Genomic DNA, 15459 nt, shown 5'->3' on the forward strand with positions numbered 1-15459 from the left:
TGATGGAGGAGCCTCAGCATTTGACCTTGTCCAACAGGCACAAGATAATTGCTGCCTGTATGGATGATAACAAGGTCTGCAGGGAGGATGGGCAAACTGACAACGGCACCGTGGTACAGGAGGACATTCAAGTGGGGGGAGTAAAAAGGAATGTGGTAGTGTTAGGTGAAAGTAAAGTCTGGGGGTTGGATACTGTTCTCTGCAGCCATGACAGGGAGTTCCTGAGGTTGTGTGGCCTAACAAGTGCCAGGGTTAATTATATCTCCTCGCAGCTGGAGAAGAACATGGAATGGGAGGGGGAGGATCAGTTGTCGTGGTCCATGTAGGAACCAATGCCATAGGTAGAACCAGGAACGAGGTTCTGCTGAGGGGGTTTGAGGAGCCAAGATCCAAGTTAAAAAGCAGAACCTCAAAAGTAATCTCTGGATTGCTACCTGAGCCAAATGCAAATTGGCATCGGGACAAACAGATTAGAGGTTTAAATGCGTGGCTCAAAGAGTGGTGATTCAAATGTGGGCTCAAAGAGGAAGGGATTTCAGTTCATGGGGCACAGACACTCGTACTGGTGAAAGTGGGAGTTGTTCAGTTGGAACGGGCTCCACTTAAACCGGGCTGGGACCAGTGTCCTTGTGAACCGAATAACTAGGGCAGTGGACAGGGCTTTATACTAATGAAGGGGTTGGGAGGATTCAGGAAAGAGTAAATTTAAAAGCAGCAGTAGAAATGTCAAGGCTCTAGAGCATAGAGTTTTGGGTAAAATTAAGCTGAGTGGGTCAGGAAAGGACAGAGGAGTAACAAAGGTAATAAGGCATCAATGACTAAGGTGACATCAGGGAAAAATAGAAATAAGTCAAAATTAAAGGCACTAGATCTGAATGCGTGAAACATTCGCAACAAAATAGACAAATTAACAGTACAGATAGAAATTAATAGGTTTGATCTAATAACCATTACGGAGACATGTTTGCAAAGTGGCCAAGGTTGGGAACTAAATATTCCAGGATACATAACTTTTAGAAGATATAGGCAAAATGGAAAAGGAGGAGGGGTGCCCTGATAATAAAGGATAAGATAAAGACAGTAGAGAAAAAGGATCTTAGCTTGGAAAATCAAGAAGTAGAAACATAGAAACATAGAAAATAGGTGCAGGAGTAGGCCATTCAGCCCTTCGAGCCTGCACCACCATTCAATAAGCTCATGGCTGATCTTTCACCTCAGTACCCCTTTCCTGCTTTCTCTTCATACCCCTTGATCCCTTTAGCCATAAGGGCCTCCAACGAATATATCCAACGAACGATAGTAGGAATAAACGGGTCATTTTTGGGTTGGCAGGCTGTAACTAGTGGGATAGCACAAGGATCTGTGCTTGGGCCTAAGCTATTCACAATCTATATCAATGATTTGGATGATTAGACCAAATGTAATATATCACAGTTTGCTGATGATACAAAACTAGGTGGGAACCTTAATTGTGAGGAGGATACAAAGAGGCTTCAAGGGGATATAGACAAGCTACATAAGTGGTCAAGAACATGGCAAATGGAATATAATGCAGTGAAATGTGAAGTTATCCACTTTGGTAAGAAAAATAGAAAAGCTGTGTATTTTTTAAAATGGTTAGCAATTGGTGTTCAGAGGGATCTGGGTGCCCTTGTACATGAATCATGGAAAGTTAACATGCAGGTACAGCACTCAATTAAGAATGGCTTTATTACAAAAATATTTGAGTATAAGAGTAAAGATGTCTTACTGTAATTATATAGTACTCTGGTGAGACCTGGAGTATTGCATACAGTTTTGGTCTCCTTACCTAAGCAATGATATACTTACCATAGGGAGTGCAACAAAAGTTCACCAGACAGATTCCTGGGAAGGGGGTATTTTCCTCTCAAAGGAGATTAAGTATAATAGGCCAATATTCTCTAGAGTTTAGAAGACTGAGAGGTGGTCTCAATGAAACATACAAAATTCTTACAGGGTAGGTGCAGGGAGGATGATTCCCAATTCTGGGGAGTCTAGAACCAGGGGTTACAGTCTCAGAAAAAGGAGTCGGCCATTTAAGACTGAGATGAGAAGAAGTTTCTTCACTCAGAGGGTTGAGACTCTTTGGAATTCTCTACCCCAGAAGGCTGAGGAAGCTTAGTCATTAAGTATATTCAAGACAGAGATCGATAGATTTTTGGATATTAAGGGAATCAAGAGATATGGGGATAGTGCAGGCAAGTGGAGTTGAAGTAGATCATCCATGATCTCATTGAATAGTGGAGCAGGCTCGAGGGGCCAAATGGCCTACTCCTGCTCCTATTTCTTATGTTCTTATGTTCTTAAGAAGGGTGATGGGCATGCACACAGATGATAGGGGCAATGGTGCCTGAGAGCTTCTCGGCAATGATTAGGAGTGTGGGGGAATATGCCTCCAACATTGCACAAGGCTATGCGCACACCATGGAGCCCATCATTTCCAGTCTGCAAAGGATGGTAGACATCCCAGAAAGACGGTGGGGACCCAGACCTAATGCCGCATGTGATGAGCGATCTGGCAGCTTCCATTGCAGCACAGACGGAAGTGACGCAACATCTTACTGCTGTAATGCAGTCTATTCTCGGTGGCAACCAATCTCCGACTGCTCTCATGCAGTCTCAGCTTGATGCCATGCCAGCTTTGACTGCTGGCATCGTGGCTCCATCTACCACTGTCGACCGGGGACCTCATGATTTCGCAACAGACCAGCAATTTGTGCTCCAACATATTGCGAGGGATGCTAAGATGCTGCCCCTGGGGAATGGCAGTGGGTCAGTGGAGCAGGAACATGCTGTCCTCTCTCAGGCTGACAATGTTCCTGAGCCTACCACAGCCACTCCGCCATTACATTTGTCACTGCCTGTCATCCAGCCAGCCCAGACTGCCACCATCCAGCCTAAGGTGGTGCACTCTACAGCCGGGCCTCTCAGGCCCAGAGCTGTTCCAGGGTGTCCTGCAAGGCCAACTGTAGTCTGTGGCCCTGACACTCAGCAACCTTGCACCAGCTGTGCTGGAGCCACAGGAGTCACACTACAAAGGAAATCTAGATTAGGTAAACCGAGTATTAAGAGCGGATATAAGATATTGCACAAGGGTGATTCTTGAATATAATGTTGTTTATGATAGTGTTAAATGGTATGAGCTAAATGATATTGGAATGTTGCTTTCTCATTTCAGTTTTGGGGCTGTGATATGGAAGGGGAAATTGATGTGCTGATGGGGAAGTTCAGAGCAACCGGGAAGTGGGCTGGAATTCACTGGAACCAAAGTCTGTTGAGGCAGTCGCGGTTCGCCCTTGCAGAATGCCGATTGCGTGGCTGCCTCCTCTGTTGCTGCTCCTGCTCCTCCTCCCCATCTTCCTCCTCCCCCTGAGGTGATGGAGCTATGCCTGGTAGCAATGGCTGCACCCTCAAGATGGCCAAGTTGTGCAGCATGCAGCAGACAATGAATCGGGAAACCCGCTCAGCCGAGTACTGGAGGAATCCTCCTGAGCGGTCAAGGCAGTGGAACCGTTGCTTCAGCACTCCGATGGTCTGCTCAATGATGTTCCTGGTTGCGGCATAGCTCTCATAAGAGTGCTGGTCAGGACTGGTGGGGTTGGGAATGGGAGTCATGAGCCAGCTGGATAGCGGATAGCCTTGTCACCGACCAGCCAGCCACGAGCTTCATGTGGTGGTTGTAAGAGAGCTGGCACACTGGTCTGGAGTAGGATGAGGACATGTTGCCAGGATAGCGGGCATGGTGAGGATTCAGCATGTGTGGTCGCACACCAACAGCAAATTCAGTGAGCGGAAGCCTTTGTGGTTACAGAATACCTCAGGATTGTTATGCGGTGCCCGCAAAACGACATGGGTACAGTCAATGGTGCCCTGCACCATGGGGAAGCCTGCTTTCCTGGCAAAGCCACATGCACGCACCAGCTGCTTCTCTCTGGTCATGGGGAAGGAAATGTATTCCCTTCTCCTTCTGTACAGACCATCTGTGATCTCGTGGATGCAGCAAAGAATAGCAAACTGGGAGATGTTGGAGATGTCTCCTGGTGCAAAGTGGAAGGATCCACTGGCTAAAACTTGAGTGTGATACTGACATTGCATGCCACTGAGAGCCATCCTCACCCTGGTCTGAGGCTCAAGGTCTGGTCGCAAGAGGTGGCAGAGCTCTGTGATTATATCCTTACCGAAGTGCAGCCTTCGAACACACTGTTCCTCAAAGAACTTGATGAAGGAGAACTGTTGCCAGAATACCCTAGGAGGGTAAGGTCTCCTGTTGACAGCCCTGTAGCCCCTCCTACCTCTGGCCACATTTTGCTGCCTTTATCTCTGCTTGAGTTGCCTCTGATGGTGAAATCAGAGCACGAGGTCCAGTGCCAACACAGGCCCCATGAAACAATTTCAATGTTGGACTTTCAAATCTGCCCTCAATGAAAGGCACAAATGTTTAACAGCCAGATCACTCCTTCAACTGGAAATCGCTGAAATCTGGCAAAATGCCTGTCTGCTTATTTGGAAGTAAGCACCAACCATTATTGGCCGATTATAAATTTTCTCAAAGATGGGGCCTTTAAATAGCGCTCCTCCAGCCGATTCCCGACTGAAACACGACAGCAGAAGCTGTCATTGTCAGCGCCAGGTGGGAACACTGAAGGTTAGAGCAAATTTAGTTTCCGGGGTGGTATTGGGGTGCTGCGCTTGACGATGATGATATTATCGCCGGTTGCAGCCGAGCGGGTGCTACATGTTAGCGCCGCTGCAAAACACCTGCCCAATTTAGTGAGAGGTGCTGTTCTTGCCGTGACCAGGAAAAACTCATTTCCCCGCCGTTAGCGCCCCCCGGAAGGCACAAACTAGTCCAATTTCGCCCCCTTTGTGTTTTATTAATCAGATTTGCTTTTGTCAGTTTCTGGCTTTGTGTTTTTTTCTGACTTGTGCAGTGGTATTCTCCCATATTCCTCCCTCTATGCACACCACATCAGAAATCCTAAAATACCCTGCATGATTTATAAATGGATTACTTTCTTCTTCCACGTTCTGAATTATTTTATTCAGCTCAACTAGCACTACAGTCGTGTACATTTAACATGCAGTATTTTGATGCTTAATGAAAATAGGAAAAAAAAATGGTAAATTATTTTTAACAATCACCTGTATGTGCTTGGCACACTGAATCGAATTAAAAATAACTCGTCATGCTGTTAGACAGGAACATTTCTACCCCAAGACTTCCATTGCAAGGTAGCTATCTTGGATTGTTATGTATGGAGAAAGAGTCAGGCTGAACACTGAGCTCAAAGTAAAGTGTGACCTTAGTCTTTTATTGCAAGTCTCCAGAGTGCCTCTCCAACCTGAGAGGCCTCCTTAAATACTGTGCTCCCAAGGGATTATGGGATCCCGTGGGACTCCAGGGGACGAGCCCTCTGGTGGCTGTACAGAGTAAATACAAGTTCACATATATAACAACATTTCCCTCCGCCCCCCGCCCCCCCCCCCCCCCCAAAATCAATAGTGTAACTATTTACAATGTTAGTCGATCTGGGGCCCTTCTTGCCCTGGTTGATCGTCTCGATCGTTGAAAGCTGGTATTGCTGAATCATTCGTTGGGCCCTCGCTGGGCTGCTGTGCAGCTGGCCTTGCTGGGCTGCCTGGTGTGTTGGGTCCTGCTGAGCTGCTGTAGATGATGGGTTCTGCTTCGTGGTCAACCGTAGCGCAGGTTACCACTGGTGTGTATGTTGGGGGATCAAAAAAGGTAGGGTCCAAGGTGGGTTGCTCAGGATAGTCTGTAAATCTGAGTTTGATTTGGTCCAAGTGTTTCCGGTGAATGAGTCCATTTGAAAGTTTAACCCGAAACACCCTGCTCCCCTCTTTGGCCATGACCGTGCCAGGAAGCCACTTGGGACCTTGTCCATTATTCAATACAAATGCAGGATTATTGATTTCGATATCGCGAGACACATTTGCTCTAACATGGTATGTACTTTGTTGAAGCCGTCTGATCGCTACCTGTTCATGTAGCTCAGGGTGAACTAACCTTGTCTTAAGTGCGCTTTTCATGAGCAGTTCAGCAGGTGGGATCTCAGTGAGCGAGTGGGGTCTCATGCGGTAGCTAAGCGGGACTCAGGATAGGCGAGTCTGCAGCGAGCCTTCAGTTACCCTCTTCAAGCCTTGCTTGATGGTTTGCACTGCTCGCTCTGCCTGACCATTGGACGCTGGTTTAATCAGGCAGATGAGACATGTTTGATCCGTTACGGGTCATGAATTCTTTGAAGTCAGCACTGATAAAACATGGCCCATTGTTGCTGACCAGGACATCGGGTAAACCATGAGTGGCAAACATGTCCCGCAGACTTTCAGTAGTGGTCGCGGACGTGCTAGCCGACATTATCTCACATTCAATCCACTTGGAATATGCGTCTACAACCACAAGGAACATTTTACCCAAGAACGGGCCTGCATAGTCGACGTGCACCCTAGACCATGGTTTGGAGGGCCAAGACCATAAACTTAGCGGCACCTCCCTGGGTACATTGCTTAACTGCGAGCATGTATTACATCTGTGAATGCAGGACTCTAAGTCCGCCTCGATACCGGGCCACAACATGTAGGATCTGTTTATCGCTTTCATCATTACAATGACTGGGTGGGTACTGTGGAGGTCATTGATGAAGTGGTCTCTGCCCTTCTTGGGGACCACTACTCGATTGCCCCACAGAAGGCAGTCTGCTTGTATAGACATTTCATCTTTGCGCCGCTGGAACAGTTTAATCTCTTCCTGCATTTCCACTGGGACACTGGACCAGCTCCCATAAAGCACACAGCTTTTGACTAGAGATAATAAGGTGTCCTGGCTTGTCCAGGTTTTGATCTGCCGGCCAGTGATGGGTGATTTCTCACACTCAAATGCTTCTATAACCATAGCTAAATCTGCGGGCTGCGCCATTTCCACCCCCGTGGTGGGCAATGGCAGCCTACTGAGAGCATCGGTGCAGTTTTCTGTGCCTGGCCTGTGGCAGATGGCATAGTTGTATGCGGACAATATGAGCACCTATCTCTGGATGCGGGCCAATGCATTGGTATTTATCCCTTTACTCTCGGAAAACAGGGATATATGTGGCTTATGTTCAGTTTCCAATTCGAATTTTAGCCCAAACAGGTATTGATGCATTTTCTTTACCCCATAGACACACGCTAACGCTTCTTTCTCAATCATGCTGTAGGCGCTCTCAGCCTTAGACAGACTCCTGGATGCATAAGCAACTGGTTGCAGTTTCTCAGAATCATTAGCGTGTTGCAATACACGCCTGACACCATATGACGACGCATCACATGCTAGTACCAAACGCTTACATGGATCATACAAGCAATTTGTTTGAGCATAACAATTTTCTCGCTTTTACAAAGGCATTTTCTTGGTTTTTGCCCCAAACCACTTCGCCTCCTTTCCATAGTAAAACATGCTGTGGTTCTAACAGTGTGCTAAGACCAGGTAAGAAACTACCAAAGTAGTTCATGAGTCCCAGAAATGACCGCAGCTCCGTCACGTTCTGTGGCCTCGGTACATTCTCGATTGCCACTGTCTTCACATTGGTGGGCCTGATGCCATCCGTCACAATCCTCCTTCCCAAGAACTCCACTTCAGGCACCAGGAAAACGCACTTTGAGCGTTTTAACCTGAGCCCCACGCGGTTGAGTCGACTAAGAACCTCCTCCAGATGCTGCAGATACTCGACTGTGTTCCGACCTGTGACCAAGATGTCATCCTGGAAGACCACGGTGTGTGGGACTGACTTCAGTAAGCTTTCCATGTTTCTCTGGAATATCGTTGCCACTGATTGGATTCCATATGGGCACCTGTTATAAACAAAAAGACCTTTTCTGCGTGTTGATGCAGGTGAGGGCCTTCAATGATATCTCCAGTTCCTGCGTCATGTAGGCTGAAGTCAGATCCAGCTTCGTGAATGTCTTTCCTTCCGCCAGCATTGCAAAGAGGTCGTCGGCCTTTGGTAGTGGGTATTGGTCCTGCAGGGAGAAACAATGATAGTTGCTTTGTAATCACCACCGATTCTGATGGTGCCATCTCCCTTGAGGACAGCACAATTGGACTGGCCCACTCGTTGAATTCGATCGGGGAAATGATGCCCTCTCGTTGCAGCCGGTCTAGCTTGATCTCTACCCTTTCTCTCATGTATGGTACTGCACTCACCTTGTGATGGATGGGTCGTGCCCCCGGAATTAGGTGGATCTGCACTTTTGCTCATTGTAATTTCCCGATACCTGGTTCGGACAGCGAAGGAAATTTATTTAAGACTTGGGCACACGAAGTGTTGTCAGCGGGCGATAGCGCTCTGACATCGTCCCAAATCCAGCGTATCTTTCTCAGCCAACTCCTGCCAAGCAGTGTGGGACCATTGCCCAGTACCACCCAGAGTGGTAGCTTGTGCACCGTTCCATCGTAGGAGACCTTTACGGTAGCACTGCTGATTACAGTAATCAGTTCTTTTGTATAAGTTCTTAGTTTCATGCGAACTGGAGTTAAGACTGGCCTTCAGGCCTTGTTGCATCACAAACTTTCGAAAGCTTTTTGTCCATGATGGACTGGCACGCACCAGTGTCCAGCTCCATTGACACCAGGAGTCCATTTAGTTCAACATTTAGCATTATCGGGGGACAATTCGTGGTGAATGTGTGCACCCCATGTACCTCTGCCTCCTCGGTCTGAGACTGTGGTTCGTCGTGATCCTCTGTGGATCTGTCCTCCTCTGCAACATGGTGGTTTGCAAGTTTAACAGGATTTTCAGCTCGCCTGCATACTCGTTGGAGGTGTCCCATTGTCCACAGCCCTTTCAAACGTATCTTTTGAATCCGCATGAATGGAAGCGATGATCACCCCCACAGCGCAATAAGGTGCTAATGGGCTTGTATTCATCACCCTTGATGGTGAACTTTGAGTCTTCTGTGGACGTGCAGCTGCAGATATGTGACCTACGATTTGAAAACAACATCACTTTGTTCACAGTACTTGTAGCAGCACTTGTGTGCTGAGAGATTTGATTCATATTTTCACTGGTGGCAATAAACGCCTGGGCTATCACTATGGCCTTACTCAAGGTTGGGGTCTCTACAGTCAAAAGTTTGCGAAATATCATTTCATGGCCAATGCCAAGTCTGGAAAAAGCCTCTGAGCATGTGCTCCAAATGTCCTTCAAATTCGCAATGTCCTGCAAGGCGTCTTAACTCGGCGACATAACACACCACTTCCTGGCCTTCACACCTTTTGTAATGAAGTGAGCAAAATTCACCAGAATTTCCAAACTAATTTTTCCATCAGGAAACAGTTTTTCGAAGCTCAACCCACCCAAGACATATCAACTTTAACGAGCCCGACAAAATATTACAAAGAAGAACCAAGCCCGCCAAAATTATACAAAGGATTGTGAAGAGATTTGGTGGCAAGATTAGAACACTGAAATCGTATAACTGGCCACTGTTTTCAACAGAGGTTAGAGAGGCGAGAAGACGAAGAGAGGAGAGTGGGGGAGAGAGGTCGTCTCTACTACCTCATCAAGACAAGGAGAGAAACCAACGTGACAGTTGTAAAACTAACTTCTCCAGTCTTGAAGTCCTGAAGGAAGGAAGAACATCACTATCTACCATTAATTATCAAAAGGATTGGTAAGCATAAGTCCCTGCCCTGGAGTCTAACCTAGCTAGAATTAGGTATTGGGAGGTGGGAGGTATAATTTTACTGCAACCCCCTTTGAATGTGTAGTGTATGGTACTTTGAGTGATTATAAGCTTGACCTTGTACCTTTCCTTGTCTTTTTCTTAGTGATTGTAATTTGGCCGTGTATTTTCTTACTAGAGTAATAAGCCTGTTTTACTTTGACTGTAATAAACCCAAAGTTCTTTGCATCAAACCAGCATCCTCTGCACTTTTGTCACCCACCACCCCGCCCACCCCAAATAAATCCAGAGTACAGAACCCAAGGGAGGGGGAGCGATTGGAAACCACTCAAGTTGGTCAGAAGGGAACCTGACCCCCTCAGAGACCACAACACACCCCAAACAGCCCCTCCCCCCGCCACCCCCCTTACAAAATGGCGACCATGGCATGACACTGGTACACTGGGTGTGATGTAGCGAGTGCTGGTTTAGGGCAAAGAACCAAAATGGAAGAGAGGATTTCCTCCTATGTGTATAAGAAAGTGAATATAAATAAGGAATGGGTGCTTAGTCTATTGCCTGCTGAGCGCCCGGCTGACGCAGCAGCCAAGTGGACAGCAAGTAAAGATCACAAAGCAGTAGAGAAAGCAATTTGGTTGGTCTGTCTACAGCGACAGGTCCAACTGCTAGACAGAATGAATGAAACATTGCAGGCAGTTATGGGAATGTGCAGAGAGCTACCAGGAAAGGGTTATGTCAGAAGAAAGATCAGGGGAACTCCATAACCTAAAATAGGAAAGGACCCAAATAATGGAAAGGTTTAAAAACAGTCAGGACTTTTTTCAATGTCAGGTTACCGAGGCCAAAAGTAATGAAAAATCACTGAGGGAAGAAAGCACTCGCCTCACTCTAAAAGTAAAAGAGCTCCAGGAAAGATTAAAAGATGTGCAAGCAGCGTATAAAGTAGCTAGCACTAAAGGGTTTGAATCGGGAGATCACGGTCCCTGCCAGCAACAAATTAAAAGTTTAAACATTGCTCTGTCCAAGGCAAAAGGCATGGTATGCCTAATAAGCTCGGGTACGCCCCAGGTAAACTTGGAAGAGAAGGAAGAAACTACCCGGCCACTACCTGTGGCACCGGTGCAGCAGCAGGAGGGGCAAATCAGTTGCGGGGTGGACAGGGATAGTGAACCACCACCACCTGTAGCACCGACTTTCAGCTCGGCTTGGCCACAGGGAAGAGAGGGAAGTGAGCCAGAAAAGAGAGAGCCAGAACCAGGGCCAATGTGCCTGGTCCGGCAACAGAAGTTTGGCCCGCCCACACTTAACGGGGGTCCAGGACCCCTGGAAAGTCAGTTTGTGGTCCCCCATACACCCCACCAGCTTAGGGCTATGAAAAGCCACGTGGGAAAGCTAACTCCAAAGGGAGACCTCTAGGTTCACTTTGTGGAAGTGGAACAGGCAGGGGATATTAATGGGTGTGATGATGCAGAAATGGCAAAGATGCTTCTCCTATCCCTAGACAGCAAACTGTACCAGTGCCTCTCTACTGAGAGCAAAAGAGGACAGAAAACACTTGCTGCTGTCCAGAAAGACATTTTAGAAGCTATGGGCTGCACTGACTGGAGTCCCTTCTCTAGAGTAGAGAAAACAGTGCAGCTCACAGGAGAAACCCCACAGGCTTTCGCAGACCGACTGTGGCCGGTGTACAAAAAGCCTGTAATGGGGACATAGACATGGATCACTTAAACACGTATGAGTTAGCACACTGGCTCCGAAGCCTAGTAGCTAACAGTTTACCCAGAATAAGAACCAAGGCTGAGGCCTGGTTCGACCCAAGGGATCCCCAAGCCACAGAACAGGGAATGCTTGGGCAGCTGACCCTAGCTTACAGAAACGGCAGAGGGACAGAAGAGCACCCACAAAAGAGAAAGGTTCAAGAAATCCGATACAAAATGTACCTGCTTTGGGTGCGGAAAGAGTGGGCACTGGAGAAGTGATTGTAAATATCCTTGGAAGAATAGCGCAGGAAAAAATTCTCCAGCCCCTGCCCAAAAGACCGAGATAGATAAGCCAGTCCGTCCCCACTCGTTCGAGACCTTTTTAACTGCGCTCCGAGCCATGTTAGATGGCCCTGGAAAGGTAGCCACCTCCACTGGTACCGAAATCCCATCTGCCCCATCCCAACCAAAACCGTGACTAGGACAGGCACAGCCTGTCCACCTGTGTGCCCTTGAGTATAATGCATGGGGGAGACTGACCGTACAGATGGTAATGGAAAAGGTGAAAGTGACTAACCTGCTGGACACCGGTGCCTCAAGCACCCTTGTCTATGCAGCTAACCCCGCCATCTCACCTCTGTCTCACGGGGTCCCCTACAGCTTGGTGGGTTTCAGAGGCACTGAACAGACTGGCGCATTCTCTGTTCTGATCTCCATTCATTTAGGTACACGCCACACGAAGTAGACTTGTGTCCTGATGAAGTGGGAGCAGGAAGGGAGAAGGATCCTGGGGGCTGACTTCATCCTAGGACATGGGATCCTAGTGGATTTAAGAAACTACTGTCTTTGGGGGTCAGTCTGTACGGGACAGGAGAGTGAGGTGATGGCTATTCCGGGAAAACAGGGAAAAGGGACAGTGTGCACCATGAAACCAAAGGAGAGTTACAACCTTGAATCACTGGTCAGTAACACCCCGATAGAATACCAAGAGTATGTGAGGAAAAACCTTACAGCTTTTGCCACTCTCAAACACGATTGCAGGAGAATAAACAGGGTCGAGGTTAGCATAGATGGGGACCCCATGACCCGACCACATAAACAGTACAACTTCCCCAGGGAGGCGGAGGCAGACATGGAAACAGCCTTGGGTTCGCTGGTTAAACAGTGGGTATTGAGACCAATAGCTACCCATGTGAACTCTCCATTGTGGCTGGTTAAGAAACTGGACAACTCCTGGAGAGCTAAGGTGGACTATCGAGTACTCAACCGTAACATCCTCGCCTCTGCACCCAATGTTGCTGCTGTCGCCGACCTCATTGGTAGTATCCCAGCCACCGCGACCACCTTCACGGTACTGGATATTTCCAACGGGTTCTGGTCCATTTCTTTAAGAAGTGAAGATCAGTACAAGTTTGCTTTTACCTTTAAAGGGCAGCAATATACTTGGAACTGTCTCCCTCAGGGCTTCCACAACAGCCCCAGTATTTTCCATCAGTGTATGGCCAACTGTTTAAAGAGTTTCAGCAGACCCCAGCAATTAGTACACTATGTAGATGACCTGCTCCTGTTCACCGATGAGGGGTAGGAGCATGGTCCACTGCTGGCTGAGCTGCTGGAGCTGCTGAAAGAAGAAGGATTTAAAGTAAACCCCAAGAAGGCATAGATCGTCCTGAAGGAAGTAAAATTCCTGAGACTGGCTGTGCGCACTGGGGAAAGAGCCAGTGAAAAGCTCGAAGGGAAGCAGTGCAGAAGTTACCCGCCCCCAACACAGTGACAGGAGTAAGATCTTTTCTCGGGCTGACTGGGTACTGCAGAGATTTCATTGAGGGTTATGCAGCCACAGCAGCCCCTCGGCTCCGACTCCTACACAAGGGAGTGGAGTGGGAATGGGACAAAGGTTGCGAGGCAGCATTTATCCAACTCAAGAAAGACCTGCAGACCACGTCAGCTCTAGGGGCCACAGATGGGTCTGAATAGTTTTTCCTGGAGGTAGCAGTCAGTGGGGACAGCCTGAGCGCAGTACTGCTCCAAGAGCGGCAAGGCCGGTTGAGACCAGTGGTCTACTCCTCCAGCATCCTCATGGATGTGGAGAAGGGATACTCCAACTGTGAGCGTCACCTCCTAGCCACTCACTAGGCTGTGAAAATATCACTGATCTTCACAGGGGGGGTCCCCGATCGCACACCTTACCCACCATACGCCCACCCAAATGCTCCTGGACGGGTGAATTAAGGACGGGGCAGTGACCAGTGCCCACATTGCTTGCTGGACCCTGCTCCTCTCCCAAATGGACCTAAGGGTAAAGGGTCTCTGCGAGCCAAGACTCGCATCTAACATGATTTATCCAGGGACAGCCCACCGATGTTCCATAGAAGGGGTATGGGAAATTAACATAGGCTTTCGGGCTGGGTTACATCTCACAGCTGAGAGATCTATGTGGACAGTTCAAGCACGGTATCTGCAGGTGAACGACTCTCCAGCTGCGGAGTTTATGACCCCGAGGCAGGCATTGCCCTGGCGATTAAACTCCCCAGTACTATGAGCGCTCAGCATGCAAAACTGTCTGCGGTGGTGTATGTAGTCACACACCCTGAAGAATTCCCTACCCCATAAACGATTTGCTCGGACAGTATGTTCACATGCAATTCGTGCACAGAGTACCTGGCTATTTGGTCCTGCCGCAGATACACATCCGCAGACGGGAGACCCCTGGCAATTAAGCCCCTACTGGAAAAGATCATGAAAGCCATAGGGGAGGAAGAGAATATCTACATAAATAAGGTGAAGGCACATTCCACCACAGAACTCCGTAGCGAGGGAAACCAGCAGGCTGACACGTTGGCCAAGCAAGGTACCCACACGGGCAAGCTCTGGGATCTGTACAACTCAGGATTCATAGCAGCAGTCAGGAGCAGGATGGGAACAGCAGAGAAGGCAGGGATAGCTTTGCCCCTGGACCTAAAAATGGTCCAGACCCAAGACCCCTTCCTCAAAACTATCCTGAACACGCTAGCAAAAGGGATAAGAGTAGATGGCCCATACGCCACCGCAGCAATTGCCATTAAAGAAAGCTTGCTGTTCAGGGGGGAGCAATAGGTAGTACCGCAACAACACCGGAGAGAATTCCTCCAGCTGGCCCACAAGGGTCTTGGAGCAGGACACCCCGGACCGGAGACCACTTGGCAACGAGTGGAACAGGCAGGGTGGTGGCCAGAACTCAGGGAAGACGTCCGCGAGTTCTGCGCTAGCTGTCTGGTATGTGCAGCCAACAACCCCGACCCCCAGAAAAGAAAGGTGTCTATGGGATGAGGAACCCTGGCAGTCAATCCAAATCGATTACATCGGGCCTGTACCCACTGTCCAGGGAAGTTACAAGTGCTGCCTAGTATTGGTGGATATATTCACCAAATGGGTGGAAGCCTTCCCATGCCGAAGAGCCACTGCCTGGGAACAGCCAGGATCCTGTTCAGAGAAGTGTTCTCTCGATGGGGACTACCACAATATGTGGCGTCCGACCAAGGGAGTCACGGGCAGGTGATGCAGGAGACCCTTAAGATACTCGGCATCAAAGGAAAATGGCATGTCGCCCACAACCCGCAGTCATCCGGGCCTGTGGAGCGTTTAAACTGTACCATCAAAGAAAGTCTGCGCAGAGAGACAGGGGACTCACCCAAAGGGTGGGTAGAGGTCCTACTGCTCGTCCTCATGGGGATCCGGGCCAGCCAGTCAAACAGCACGAGGTACTCCCCGTACAAGCTCATGACCAGCAGAACCATGCGAACCCCGACCCATGCGTTAGCCCCGGTACACACAGGAGGTTAGCTGAGGGAAGCGAACTGGGACAGCTTTGTCAGGAATCTGTTTGACCACCTTAAACAGATTCACTGGCAGGCTGCTAGCAACATGGGACAACATCATCGGAGCAACCAATTGCTGCTAGAACCCTGCAAGCACCATGAGTGGGAGATAGGGGACCAGGTTATGGTGAGAAACTATGCTAGAGTAGGGATCTTTGAGGCACTGTACATGGGACCGTACCACATTGTGGACAAAGCAAGTC

The sequence above is a fragment of the Pristiophorus japonicus genome, chromosome 5 (genome assembly GCF_044704955.1).
Source record: "Pristiophorus japonicus isolate sPriJap1 chromosome 5, sPriJap1.hap1, whole genome shotgun sequence".
Lineage (NCBI taxonomy): Eukaryota > Metazoa > Chordata > Chondrichthyes > Pristiophoridae > Pristiophorus > Pristiophorus japonicus.